At 44.6% G+C, this 14,153-nt stretch overlaps 1 pseudogene; it reads right to left on the minus strand.

The window, feature by feature from the left end:
- Window positions 1-2,040: 2,040 nt before the first annotated feature.
- Window positions 2,041-10,283, minus strand: LOC129468966 (alpha-actinin-4-like; annotated as a pseudogene).
- Between the last annotated feature and the right edge of the window lie 3,870 nt (window positions 10,284-14,153).

Here is a 14,153-nt window from a genome sequence, read left to right on the forward strand (position 1 = left end):
AGCCTGGCCAACATGGTGAAACCCCATCTCTACTAAAAATACAAAAATTAGCCAGGGGTGGTGGTGCACGCCTGTAGTCCCAGCTACTCGGGAGGCTGAGACAGGAGAATCACTTGAACCTGGGAGGCAGAGGTTGCAGTGAGCCAAGGTGGCACAACTGCACTCCAGCCTGGGTGAGAGAGCCAGACTCCATCTCAAAAACAAACAAACAAAAAAAACAGCTATCCATTTGTAAACTGCTGATTTATCTGGGGTATTGTATTAATCCATTCTCACACTGCTACAAAGAAATGCCTGAGACTGGACAATTTATAAAGAAAAGAGGTTTGGCCGGGCGCGGTGGCTCACGCTTGTAATCCCAGCACTTTGGGAGGCCGAGGTGGGCGGATCCCGAGGTCAGGAGATCGAGACCACGGTGAAATCCCGTCTCTACTAAAAACACAAAAAAATTAGCCAGGCGTGGTGGCGGGTGCCTGTAGTCCCAGCTACTCGGAGAGGCTGAGGCAGGAGAATGGCGTGAACCCGGGAGGCGGAGCTTGCAGTGAGCCGAGATTGCGCCACTGCACTCCAGCCTGGGTGACAGAGCGAGACTCCGTCTCAAAAAAAAAAAAAAAAAAAGAAAAGAGGTTTAATTGGCTCATGGTTCTGCAGGCTGTACAGGAAGCATGATGCTGGCATCTGCTTGGCTTCCAGGGAGGTTTCAGAAACTTACAATCATGGTGGAAGGTGAAGGGGGAGCAGGCATGTCACATAGTCAAAGCAGAAGCAAGTTGGGGGGAAGGTGCCACACACTTTTAAATGACCAGGTCTCACCAGAACTCACTCACTATCACGAGATAGTACCGAGGGGATGGTGCTAAACCATTAATAAGAAATCCACCCCCATGATCCAATTACCTCCCACTGGGCCCCACCTCCAACACTGGGGATTACAACTCAACATGAGATTTGCGTGGAGACACAGATCCAAACCATATCAGGCATGGCCCCTACAAGCCTTTTGTAAAGCATCAGTGATTTCACCATTCTTCCACCATTCTTCCACCCAAGCTTCACCATAAATGTGGTTTGTTCTTCCTTCAATTTTAACAGAATTAATGTTGCTCTCTGATAAGGGCTGTTTTCAAACTGATGTCTTATCCTTTTAGTGCCTCAAAGTAGATCCTGTTCAAACATGTTGTAACAGGTTAGTACCAGTTTATTTTGGTGCAATCCATGGATAGTTTTTTCATAGTATGTGATAATGTTTTTCTTTTTCTTTTTCTTTCTTTCTTTCTTTCTTTCTTTCTTTCTTTCTTTCTTTTCTTTCTTTCTCTCTCTCTCTTTCTCTCTCTTTCTTTCTTTCTTTCTCTTTCTCTCTTTCTCTTTCTCTCTTTCTCTTTCTTTCTTTCTTTCTTTCTTCTTTTTTTCCTCTCTTTGTCTCCTTCTCTCTTTTTTTTTTCTTTTCTTTTTTTTTTTTTTTTTCTGAGACAAAGTCACACTATGCTGCCTGGGCTGGTCTTGAACTCCAGGGCTCAAATGATCCTCTTGCCCCAGCCTCCCAAAGTGCTGGAATTACAGATGTGAGACACTGCACCTGGTCTGTAATAGGCATTTTCCATGAACTTTTTGAAGACCCCTCAGCCAGGCACGGTGGCTCATGCCTGTAATCCCAGCACGTAGGGAAGCAGAGGCAAGAGGATAGTTCACCTGTTTGAGCAACATAGTGAGACCCCATTCTCAATTAAAAAAATAAATTAATAAGAATGAAGACCCCTCATATATTTACCAGACCAGAAACACTAACCTCGAGAGTCTTGCTTACCTCTACCGTGTGTGTGTGTGTGTGTGTGTGTGGAGGCAGGTAGGAGAGAATCTCCTGGCCAACCAACAAAGAGAGATTAGAGAGCCTACCTGCCCTTCCCCACTCACCCCCACAAAAAGGACTGACAGAGAGCTTCGCAAAGATACAGACTCAGAGGAATGGGGACTGTAGAGACCTACATCGTGGGAAGGGGGCAAAGGGCTCTCCCAGCCCCTACCAGAGGCCATGAGGAAGGGTGTTTGATCTGAGTCTCACCAGGAGCCTCATAGTCACTCTAGTTGTATGGAGCTATAGAGAAGGATTTGTAGACAAGGGCACCAGGCACGGCACTGGGGACCTGTTGTGGGGCCAGGTGGGCAATGCAGTACTTGACCTGGTCAGAGACACCTCTCCCTGCAGCTCTTCGGCTGTGATGAAGTTCTTGTCCCCTGCCATGACCTTCAAGGAAGTAACGACCTGGCTGTGTCTACATTGGTTGTTTCCTAAGAGCTGAAGTTGATGAAGGCTTGGGAGGCCACAAGGCTGCTATGGTTGGGGTCAACCACACTCCTGATGCAGTTGCACTCAGCATTGCTCTGCTGTTATTCTCCACATTGTAGCCCAAGCTGCTGAAGCAGGCCTTGAACTCCTTCAGCCCCAGCACCCTGCCATGGCCCTTGTCAGTGTGGCTGAAGGACACCTGAAACTCTTGCATCTGCTCCTGGCCAATGCCCTGGGTATTGCAGGTGAGGATCTGCTTCTTGACCTCACTGATGGTGCAGCCAATGGTGGTGAGCAGCTGCACCCAGCCGTGCGGATGTGTTCCACCATGTAGCTGATATGCTTGTTGTTGAAGATGAAGACCTCCTGGAGGAGCTGGTGCTCTGTGTCAGCAGGTCCAGGTTCAGCTTGTGATCCATGATGCTTTGCTCATATTGCTTCAGGTTTAGCTGGTCCTCTGGGGTCCCCTTCATTTTGATGGAGCTGTACCCACTTTCCTCCATCTTGGTCTGGATCCAGGGCCCCATGACATTGGCCTGGCTAGAGAACTGGTGGTGGAGGTGCTCGTTGGACTGCTGCTTGCTCTGCTCCTCCAGAAGGGCATAATCCTGCTTTGGCACCAACTGCTGCAGCTTTGCCCACCGGGAGTGGATGATCTGGGTGGGGTTGGGGGAGGTGACAGTGGTGTAGGGGTTGCTGCCTGACAGCTTGGTATGTTTGCTCTCTGTGATCCTCTGGGCTTCCTTGTGGGTGGCCAGGACAGTCTCTTTCTCCCTATCAGTATCTGGCAGGGTCAACTTTTGGCTGTGGGCTGAGATCAGGCCCTCAATCTTCTCGGTATTATAGATGAGGAACATGTCCTCGAGCTCCTCCACGGCACTCTCCATCCAGTTGTAGAAGGCTCTGCCCACTTGGCATACTCCAGGTACAGATGATCACTGGCCTCCAGCTGCTTCTTCATTTTCTCCAGGGCTTCCCTGTGACTGTGGGTCAGAGAGTGCAGGGTTTCCCACTGCTTGTAAATCTTCTGGCACTGGGCATTGACAGCTGTGGGAGTCACAGTAATCCAGCTTGTTGAGTTCCTGGGCAATGTGCTGTATGATACTGTGAAATAATGTATTTGGTCTTTGATCCTGCTTCCCGGCATATAGTGACTAAAAAATAATTAGAATTTCCAAAACAATGTTTTTTTGTATGCTGATGATTTGATGGATGGCTGGCAGCCCCTAGGGAGCTTCAGGATGGAGGCTGGTCACCAGAAAAACCAAGGGATAAGTAGAGGGTTGGGACTTTCAGCCCCACTGCCCAACCCCTGAGGAGGGAAGAGGGGCTGAAGATTAAGTTGATCAGCAATAGCCAGTGATTTAATCAATCATGCCTATATAATGAAGCCTCCATAAAACCCTGAAAAGACAGCATTCACAGAGCTTCTGGAGAGCTGAACACATGGAGGTTCCTGAAGAGTGGCATCCCCAGAGAGGGCGTGGAAGTCCCAAGTCCCCTTTCCCACACCTTTTCCTATGTTTCCCTTCATCTGTATCCTTTGTAATATCCTGTGTAATAAACAAGCCAATGTAAGTAAAGTGTTTTTCCGAGTTCTGTGAACTGCTCTAGCAAATTAATGGAACCCAAGTAGGGGGTAGCAGGATCGCCAATTTATAGCCAGTTGGTCTGAAGCACAGGCAAAAATAATTGGGCTTGTGATTAGCATCTGAAGTGGAGGCAGTACTGTAGGACTGAGCCCTTACCCTGTGGGATCTGGCACTATCTCCAGGTAGATAATGTCAGAATTGAATTGAGCTGGAGGACAACCAGCTGGTGTCTGCTGCAGATTTGATTGCTTGTTCCATGGGTGGGGAAAACCCTACACACATTTGGTCACAGAAGCATTCTGGGTTGTGTGAGAGCAGAGGAAAAATAGTTTGAGTTTTTTCCACTCTCAGAGCCTTGATCAACTCCACAAAGTCCTGGTGTATGGCCAGATCACTCTCGAAGGCTTCATGGTTGTGGATAAGGGCTTTGATGTCTGATAGGGTGGCCGTCTCATAGTCCGGCCGCTGAAGCCTGGCTTCCCTCTCATCGGTCCAGGCCTCATGGATGGAAGTCTTCTGCTGGAACTTCTCTGCCAGGTGGTCGAGCTGCTCTAGCCTGTGGATATCATTCAGCAGCAACTCCTCATGTCACTTCTTGGCCTGCTCCAGGTGCTGTCCACTGTTGCTGATGTTCAAGACCATCCTACCCTCGGAGCCCAGGAAGGCGGGCTGGTTGCTTAGGCGCAGCTTGGTCTGGCGCGTGTTGAAGGTGATCTCCAGCTGGCCTCTCTCCTGCACCTTGGGCAACTTGTGGATGCACCAGTAGTCAAGAAAGACTTCTGCTGCATCTCTGGAAGGTCTTTTGGGGTATGGGGTTCTCCAGCCAGGGGCTGTTTTGCTGAATCCACTCCAGGAGATCACTGGCCAGCCTCTTGTAATTTTCCATCAACTGCTCATGCCCCTGGTAGATAGCCAACACTTTGCAGTTCTGGTTGGTGGCAGTTGCTACTAAAAATACAAAAAGTTAGCCAGGCATGGTAGCACATGCCTGTAATCCCAGTTACTTGGGAGACTGAGATAGGAGAATCACTTGAACTCGGGAGGTGGAGGTTGCAGTGAGCCGAGATCAAGCCATTGCACTCCAGTCTGCGACAGAGTGAGACTCTGTCTCAAGAAAAAAAAAAAAAAAAAAAAGGCCCATGCAGTGGCTCATATCTGTAATCCCAACACTTTGGGAGGCTGAAGCAGGTGGATAACCTGAGGTCAGGAGTTCGAGACCAGCCTGACCAACATGATGAAACCCCATCTCTACTAAAAATACAAAATTAGCCAGGCGTGGTGGTGCTTGCCTGTAATCCCAGCTACTTGGGAGGCTGAGGCAGGAGAATCACTTGAATCCGGGAGGCGGATGTTGCAGTGAACTGAGGTTACAACATTGCAGTCTGGCCTAAGAGACAAGTAAGACTTCATCTAAAAAAAAAAAAAATTACAATGTTAGTTTAGTGATACTGATTTTCTTTTAGTTACTGTTTGTATTATGTACTGTTTGCACATACTATCCTGTTTGTATGTTTGTTTGTTTACAACCTTTGATTTAACATATCTGTATCCTTCTGTGGAAATTTCTTTTCTTTCTTTCTTTTCTTTTTTTTTTTTTTTTGAGATGGAGTTTTGCTCTTGTTGCCCAGGCTGGAGTGCAATGGCGCGATCTCGGCTCACCACAACATCTGCCCCCCGGGCTCAAGCGATTCTTCTGCCTCAGCCTCCCAAGTAGCTGGGATTACAGGCATGCACCACCATGCTTGGCTAATTTTGTATTTTTAGTAGAGATGGGGTTTCTCCATGTTGCTCAAGCTGGTCTTAAACTCCCGACCTCAGGTGATCTGCCCACCTTGGCTTCCCAAAGTGCTGGGATTACAGGCATGAGCCACTGTACCCGGCTATGTGGAAGTTTTTTAAAGCAGTATAAAGTTGCTGTTTAAAACCCAATCTGGGCCAGGTGTGGTGGCTCATGCCTATAATCCCAGCACTTTGGGAGGCTGAGGCAAGTGGATCACTTGAGCTCAGGAGCTCAAGACCAGCCTTCGCAACATGGTGAAACCTCATCTCCACCAAAAAAAGAAAAGTACTAAAATTAGCTGGGCATGATGGCATCCGCCTATAGCCCCAGCTACTTAGGAGATTGAGGTGTGAGGATCACTCAAGTCCAGGAGGCAGAGGTTGCAGTGAGCTGTGATCATGCCACTGAACTCCAGCCTGGGTGACAGAATGAGACCTTGTCTCAAAAAAATAAAAAATAAAAAAAATTAAAAAAACTCCAAAACAAAAATCCAATCTGGGCTGGCCGTGGTGGTTCTCCCCTATAATCCCAGTGCTTTGGGACGCTGAGGCAGAAGGAATTCTTGAGGCCAGCAGTTCGAGAGCAGTCTGGACAACATAGCAAGACCCTGACTCTACAAAATTTTTTTAAAAAATTAGCCAGGTGCAGTGGCACATGCCTGTAGTCCTAGCTATTTTAGAGGCTAAGGTGGGAGGATTACTTGAGCCCAGGAGGTTGAGGCTGCAGTGAACTATGATTGCACCACTGCACTCCAGCCTGGGCAACAGAACAAGATCTTGTCTCTAAGAAATTTTTTTCATACTAAAAAATAAAAATAATAAGTAAATTAGAAACTCAGTCTGACTATCTTTGTTTTTATTTTATTTTATTTTATTTTGTTTGGTTTTAGTTTTTGAGACAGGGTCTCACTCTCACCCAGGCTGGAGTGCAGTGTCACAATCATGGCTCATTGCAGCCTCAACCTCCCAGGCTCAAGTGATCTTCCCACCTCAGCCTCTCAAGTAGCTGGGGCCACAGGTGTGCATCACCATGCCCAGCTAGTTTTTGTATTCTTTCACAGAGACGGGGTTTTACCATATTGTCCAGGCTGGTCTCTACCTCCTGGGCTCAAGTGACCCTCCTGCCTCAGCCTCCCAGAGTGCTGGGATTACAGGCATGAGCCACAGCACCCGGCCCAATCTTTGTTTTAAAATAGGAATATTTAGTCCATTTATATTTAAAATCGTTATTTATACATCTGAGTTTCAAGATATCCTAGTATTTGTATTCTATCTCTCTCACATGTTTGATGTTCCTTTTTTCCTCTCTTCTAAATCTTCTTTGATTATTTTTATTATTCCAAATGTTTCTATGTTAGCTTGTTAGTAACACATTTTTGTTACTATTTTTCCATGATTACCATGGTAATTACAGCATGCATCCTTGACTTGCTAAAGTTTAATATAAATTAATTCTTTTACCACTTCATAGACAATGCAAGTACCTTAAAATACTTTAACTCCATTTATCTGCTCCCACACTCTGTGCTATTTTTGTGATGTGTTTTAATTCTATGTACATTGAGAACTTCACATGACATTATCACTTTATACAGTTATTGTTCATTTATTTTTACCCACATATTTACTTTCTTTTGATCTTATTTTTTTCCTGGATGTTCATAATTCCTTTTGAGTTTCTTTTAAAAATTCCCCTTAATATGTCTTTAGTGTGGATCTGTGAAGAATTTTGACTGTGGGAAAACATATTTATTTTACCTTCATTTTTGAAGAATATTTTCACTGAGTATAGCATTTTAGATTGATATTTTCTTTTAGCACTTTATAGATGCCATTCCATCATCTTCTGGATTTTATCATTTCTATGAAAGAGTCAGTTGTCAGTCTTTTTATTTTATTTTATTTTCGAGACAGGTCTCGCTCTGTCTCCCAGTCTGGAGTGCAGTGGCATAAACACAGCTCACTACAGACTTGACCTCCCAGGCTCAAATGATTCTCCTCCCACCTCAGCCTTCTGAGTAGCTAGGACGACAAGGGCATGCCACTATGCCTGGATAATTTTTCTATTTTTAGTGGAGATGGGATTTCACCACGTTGCCCAGGTTGGTCTCAAACTGCTGGGCTCAAGTGATCCTCCTGTCTCAGCCTCCCAAAGTGCTGAGATTACAGGCATGAGCCACCGTGCCTGTCCTCAGCCCTTTTCTCAAAAAATTGAGACAGTCTTGTTCTGTTGCCCAGGCTGGAGTGCAGTAGTGTGATCCTAGCTCACTGTAGCCTCAACCTGCTGGGCCAAGTGATCCCCCACTACAACTTCCTGCATAGCTGGGACTACAGGTGCACACCATCATGTCTGGATAATTTTTGTATTTTTTTTGTAGAGATGGGGTCTCGCTGTGTTGCCTAGGCTGGTCTTGAACTCCTGGCCTCAAGTGATCCTTCTGCCTTGGCCTTCCAAAGTGCTGGGGTTACAGGCATGAGCAACCATGCCTAGCCAAAGTTGTTTGTGTGTGTGTGTGTGTGTGTGTTTTGTTTGTTTGTTTGTTTTGAGACAGAGTCTCACTCTATCGTCCAAGCTGGAGTGCAGTGGTTCAATCTTGGCTCACTGCAACCTCTGCTTCCTGGGTTCAAGCAGTCCTCCTGCCTCAGCCTCCCAAGTAGCTGGGACTATGGGCGTGTGCCACCACCTGGCTAATTTTTGTATTTTTAGTAGAGACGGGGTTTCACCATGTTGGCCAGGCTGGTCTTGAACGCCCGCCTCGGCCTCCCAAAGTGCTGGTGTTACAGGCATGAGCCACCACACTCCACCACTGTCAGTCCTAATGTTGTTCCTTTGAAGGTAATGTGTCTCTCTCTCTCTAATTGCTTTTAATAGTTTGTCTTTGTCTTTGGTTTTCAGCAGTTTTATTATGAAGTGCTTAAATATAGTTTTCGGCCAAGCGCAGTGGCTCATGCTTATAATCTCAGCACTTCGGGAGGCCGAGGTGGGCAGATCACTTGAGGTCGGGAGTTTGAGACCAGCCTGGCCAACATGGCAAAACCCTGTCTCTAATAAAAATACAAAAATTAGCCGGGCATGGTGGCACGTGCCTCAGCTACTCAGGAAGCTGAGGCAGGAGGATTGCTCGAACCTGGGAGGCAGAGGGTTGCAGTGAGCCGACATCACACCACTGCACTCCAGCATGGGTGACAGAGTGAGACTCTGTCTCAAAAAAAAAAAAAAAAAAAAGGGTAGTTTTCTTTGCATTTATCCTGCTTGGGATTGATAATGCTTCTTGAGTATGTGTCTTGATATCTTTCATCAATTTCAGGAAATTTTCAACTACTCTCTTTTCAAATAGTACTTCTTTCCTATTTCCTCTTTCTTCTCTCTCTAGGACTCTAATTCCATGTATTTAGGCCTTTTCGCCATGTCCCATATGTCTCTTTCTCTCTTACCTATATATATATATTTTTATTATACTTTAAGCTTTAGGGTACATGTGCACAATGTGCAGGTTAGTTACATATGTATACATGTGCCATGTTGGTGTGCTGCACCCATTAACTCGTCATTTAACATTAGGTGTATCTCCTAGTGCTATCCCTCCCCCCTCCCCCCACCCCACAACAGGCACCAGTGTGTGATGTTCCCCTTCCTGTGTCCATGTGTTCTCATTGTTCAATTCCCACCTGTAAGTGAGAACATGCGGTGTCTGGTTTTTTGTCCTTGTGATAGTTTGCTGAGAATGATGGTTTCCAGCTTCATCCATGTCCCTACAAAGGACATGAACTCATCATTTTTATGGCTGCATAGTATTCCATGGTGTATATGTGCCACATTTTCTTAATCCAGTCTGTCGTTGTTGGACGTTTGGCTTGGTTCCAAGTCTTTGCTATTGTGAATAGTGCCACAATAAACATATGTGTGCATGTGTCTTTATAGCACCATGATTTATAATCCTTTGGGTATATACCCAGTAATGGGATAGCTGGGTCAAATGGTATTTCTAGTTCTAGATCCCTGAGGAATTGCCACACTGACTTCCACAATGGTTGAACTAGTTTAAAGTCCCACCAACAGTGTAAAATTTTTCCTATTTTTCCACATCCTCTCCAGCACCTGTTGTTTCCTGACTTTTTAGTGATCGCCATTCTAACTGGTGTGAGATGGTATCTCATTGTGGTTTTGATTTGCATTTGTCTGATGGCCAGTGATGATGAGCATTTTTTCATGTGTCTTTTGGCTGCATAAATGTCTTCTTTTGAGAAATGTCTGTTCATATCCTTCGCCCGCTTGTTGATGGGGTTGTTTGTTTTTTTCTTGTAAATTTGTTTGGGTTCATTGTAGATTCTGGATATTAGCCCTTTGTCAGATGAGTAGATTGCAAAAATTTTCTCCCATTCTGTAGGTTGCCTGTTCACTCTGATGGTAGTTTCCTTTGCTGTGCAGAAGCTCTTTAGTTTAATTAGATCCCATTTGTCAATTTTGGCTTTTGTTGCCATTGCTTTTGGTGTTTTAGACATGGAGTCCTTGCCCATGCCTATTTTCAATTCTTTTCTCTCTTCCGATACTGGATATTTTATGCTGAAATTATATTCCACATCATTAATCCTAGAATTAGCTGTGTCTAACCTGCTATCAGTTCCATCTACTATGTTAAATTCAATTATTATATTTTTCAGTTCTAGGATTTCAATTGCATTATTTTTTAGAGTATCCAGGTTTGGTGATTTTGCTATCTACCACAATTCCAATGCAAAATCTTACTGTTCTACACGGATCTACTCCTATCCAATTATATCAACCAATACAATCTCATTTTGTTTAAGCCAGTTTTATTTGGTTTCCTGTTAAACACAACTGAAAAATCGTAACTGCCAATGTGGAGATATCCCCCTTCATGATGTTGTAATAATGACTGCAGCAGCTCCAGGTGTCAAATGCAGACATGACATCCAGAGAAGAAGTGGAATGCTGCCTGTCATCCATCTCTGTTTATTAGGAGTGAAAACCTTTTCTATAATTTCTAATTCAGAAGGCCAGGGTTGTAATCGCACGCTACATGGAATGGGATGGGAGTGATTAGCAAACAGCAATCTTTACTTATCCTTGAACTTGGGGAGAGTATCATCTTTCACTAGCAAACAACTGCAGTAGAAGAACATCTAAATAAAACTGGGACTCTGCCAGCAATGTAAAACATGAAAGGGGAAAGCTATTGGGTAAATAACCAACAGTGTTTACCACACTAATAGATGTATTAATTTTCTGTAAAGTTGTGTGTGTGGGTAGAAAATATCAGGAATTGTACATATCAATCTTTAGCAGAATTTAAATTTGGGAGGGGGACTATCTGGAGTGGAAAGGATGGATATTTTTACTTATACAATTTTCATTAGTTTATATTACTTTGGTGATTTAAATTGAAAAGAACTTCAATCTAAAAATGGGCTGCTCAGAATTAGAGCTAGAACAAAAATATAGAGTCAGAAGGCTGGATATGGTGGTTCACACCTGTAATCCCAACGCTTTGGGAGGTCGAGGCAGGAGGATCACTTTAGGCCAGACTTTGAGACCAGCCTGGGGAACATAGTGATACCCTGTCTCTAAAAAGAAAAAATAAAAAGAATTGAGCATGGTGGTGTGTGTCTGTAGTCCTAGCTACCCAGGAGGTTGGAGGATTGCTTGAGACCAGGAAGTTGAGGCTTCAGTGAGCTATGATCGCACCACTGCACTCCAGCCTGGGCAACAGAGTGCTTGTCTCTAATACATACATAAATATATGTATGTGTGTGTGTGTATATATATGTGTGTGTGTGTGTGTGTATGTGTTTGTGTATGTACATATGTATTAGAGAGAGAGAGAGAGAGAGTCATAGAAGCACATATTTCTATATTCCATCCCAGCCCTGGCCCCTACACAGTTACTTAGGTGCCAGTAGCATGTTTATCCCTTCTGGGGATTTGGAGGCACAAGGCTATCAGAGCCTGATGCCATCAAATATTTAAACCATTCACCTCCCTCCCATCCCACTCTCAAGGCTGTCTTCGCATCATAAATTGGCTTCCTGTGCATATTTTTCTACAGGGAAAGAATGTGCTGGACATGGCATTGTGAGAATTCTGGTCCCTTTGGCAGTTCCATTTCTCATCATAAATTAATACATTGCTTCTCTGGCTCAGATAGCAGGATAGGAGCTGGGTTAGTAGGATCTACTTTCCATTCCCCAATAGATAGATTCTCTCTTAATGCTGTTAAAGTCAAGTTCATAAGCCTGGACCATGATGAATTTACCAAGGTAAAAGTCACCTCTGATGCCACTTGGCAGCTGGCCTGCCCTGATGACATTCTTGTCTCTTCAAGCACATTTCTTTAGACTCCTGTGCTTCCTAGCCACATTCATCTCAATCAGCTGTCTCTTTCTTTATCCCTCATTCTGTCTTCCTCTATGACTCTCTCCCTCTAATTATATGTATCTTTCTCTCTGCCTACCTCGCCACTTAATCTTCCTTTATCTTTTTTTTTTTTTTTTTTTTTGACGGAGTTTCTCTCTCTTTTGCTCTGGCTGGCGTGCAATGGCATGATCTCAGCTCACTGCAACCTCTGCCTCCTGAGTTCAAGCAATTCTCCTGCCTCGGCCTCCTGAGTAGCTGGGACTACAGGTGCACACCACCATGTCCAGCTATTTTGTATTTTTAGTAGAGATGGAGTTTCACCATGTTGGCCAGACTGGTCTCAAACTCCTGACCTCAGGTGATCCACTTGCCTCGGCCTCCCAAAGTGCTGGGATTACAAGTGTGAGCCACCGTGCCCAGACTTCTTTCCCTTTTTTCTTCTGTTTGTTTGTTTGTTGTTGTTGTTTACCTTAATTAACCATGGAGTTGAATAATAATATATACCAGAGCTACGTGCCAAGCACAGAGCTGGGTCACATGTAAAAATTGTATTCTGACCTCAGAATAACTCTGAAAACTGTTTTTGTTCCTATTTTACAAAGAAAGAAGTGGAGGCTCATAAAGCATAAGTAGTTGTGGTTCATAATCTTAAAGGTTTTCTCTGCTGAATTTTCAAAATTAGTAAATTAAATGCTTTGTGTTTCCTTTATCTAAGAAAATACAGTTTAGGCTAGGCGTGGTGGCTCATGTCTATAATCCCAGCACTTTGGGAGGCTGAGGTGGGTGGATCACTTGAGGTCAGGAGTTTGAGACCAGCCTGGCCAACATGGTGAAACTCTGTCTCTACTAAAAATACAAAATTAGCCAGCTGTGGTGGTGTGCACTTATAGTCCCAGCTACTTGGGAGGCTGAGGCAGGAGAATCGCTTGAACCTGGGAGGCAGAGGTTGCAGTGGACTGAGATCAGGCCACTGCACTCCAGCCTGGGCAACAGAGCGAGACACTGTCTCAAAAAAAAAAAAAAAAAAAAGAACATGACCCTTTGAACAATAAAGCTCCCACTGCTCTTTGCCTCTCCCCATCCTTCTTCCTGAGAGTGGGACTTGACCCTGATTCCTCTGACACAATCTTAAACTTCTTTATGGAGGAGATAACCTTCTCTGTCCAGTCGGGCTCAACATACTTTCTGTATCTGTGCAAAAGGAAGAGGTCAAATCTTCAGCACCTAGATTTGTAACTTTCAGTAACTTGGGGATGGAGGTTGTGATAACATTAAATCTGCTCCCTGGAAGGTCACTTTTTATTATTTTGGGTGTTTAATTAAGTTGCTCAGCCTCATCAAGTGTCCTCCCCATGATCCTAGAAGATAGTGAGGTAGAAGTAGAGAGGAGTATCCCTTCCAGCCTGCTTCAGTAGAGGTCTGAGAGGAGCAAAAGAGAAAACAAGATGTTTCTGGGTGGGTTCCAGGCCCCTCCACTCTTCTGCAAGGGAGTGAAGGGTGCTTATCTCCTGAAGACATGAATTGCTGGATTTTGGTTATAGGCTGGAGGAGTAGACGCAACCACTGTATTTTCTTAGGTAAAGGAAATATAAAGCATTTAACTTACTAATTTTGAAAATTAAGCAGAGAAAATCTTTAAGATTATGAAGCAAAACTACTTACCCTTTATGATCCTGCCAAGGATCAGAACATGGCAGCAGAGAAGTCCCAGGTCCAACTGAATGTCCAGACTCGGTTGGATTCAGCACCATGGACAGAAAGCAGCCCAAAGCTGCTGAGGGCTGAGGGTTGAATGCCAGAGACAGATACTCCTTCTCTGTCCCCACCCCCAATTTCACTAGTCCCCATTGCTATTCCTGGGACAGACCTGACCCTGGCCATTAGTTAACTGGCCCCCAGCACTTAAAGGTCGAGATAAACAATGGGTTGGTTTCCTTCTAAGGCCCTCCGGAACTTCTTTACTGAGCTGTCTGTTCTGCAGCTTCCTGGTAGAGTGGGGTCCGCCTTGGAGCAACTCTTATTAACATCCAGCTGATTTGCATATATCTACATTCACTGGGGCTTCTCCGTTCTGGTTTTATTGTAAATGAATTGCTCAGAGGAAGAAAGGGAAGGATTATTT

The sequence above is a fragment of the Symphalangus syndactylus genome, chromosome 12 (genome assembly GCF_028878055.3).
Source record: "Symphalangus syndactylus isolate Jambi chromosome 12, NHGRI_mSymSyn1-v2.1_pri, whole genome shotgun sequence".
In the NCBI taxonomy this organism is placed as follows: domain Eukaryota; kingdom Metazoa; phylum Chordata; class Mammalia; order Primates; family Hylobatidae; genus Symphalangus; species Symphalangus syndactylus.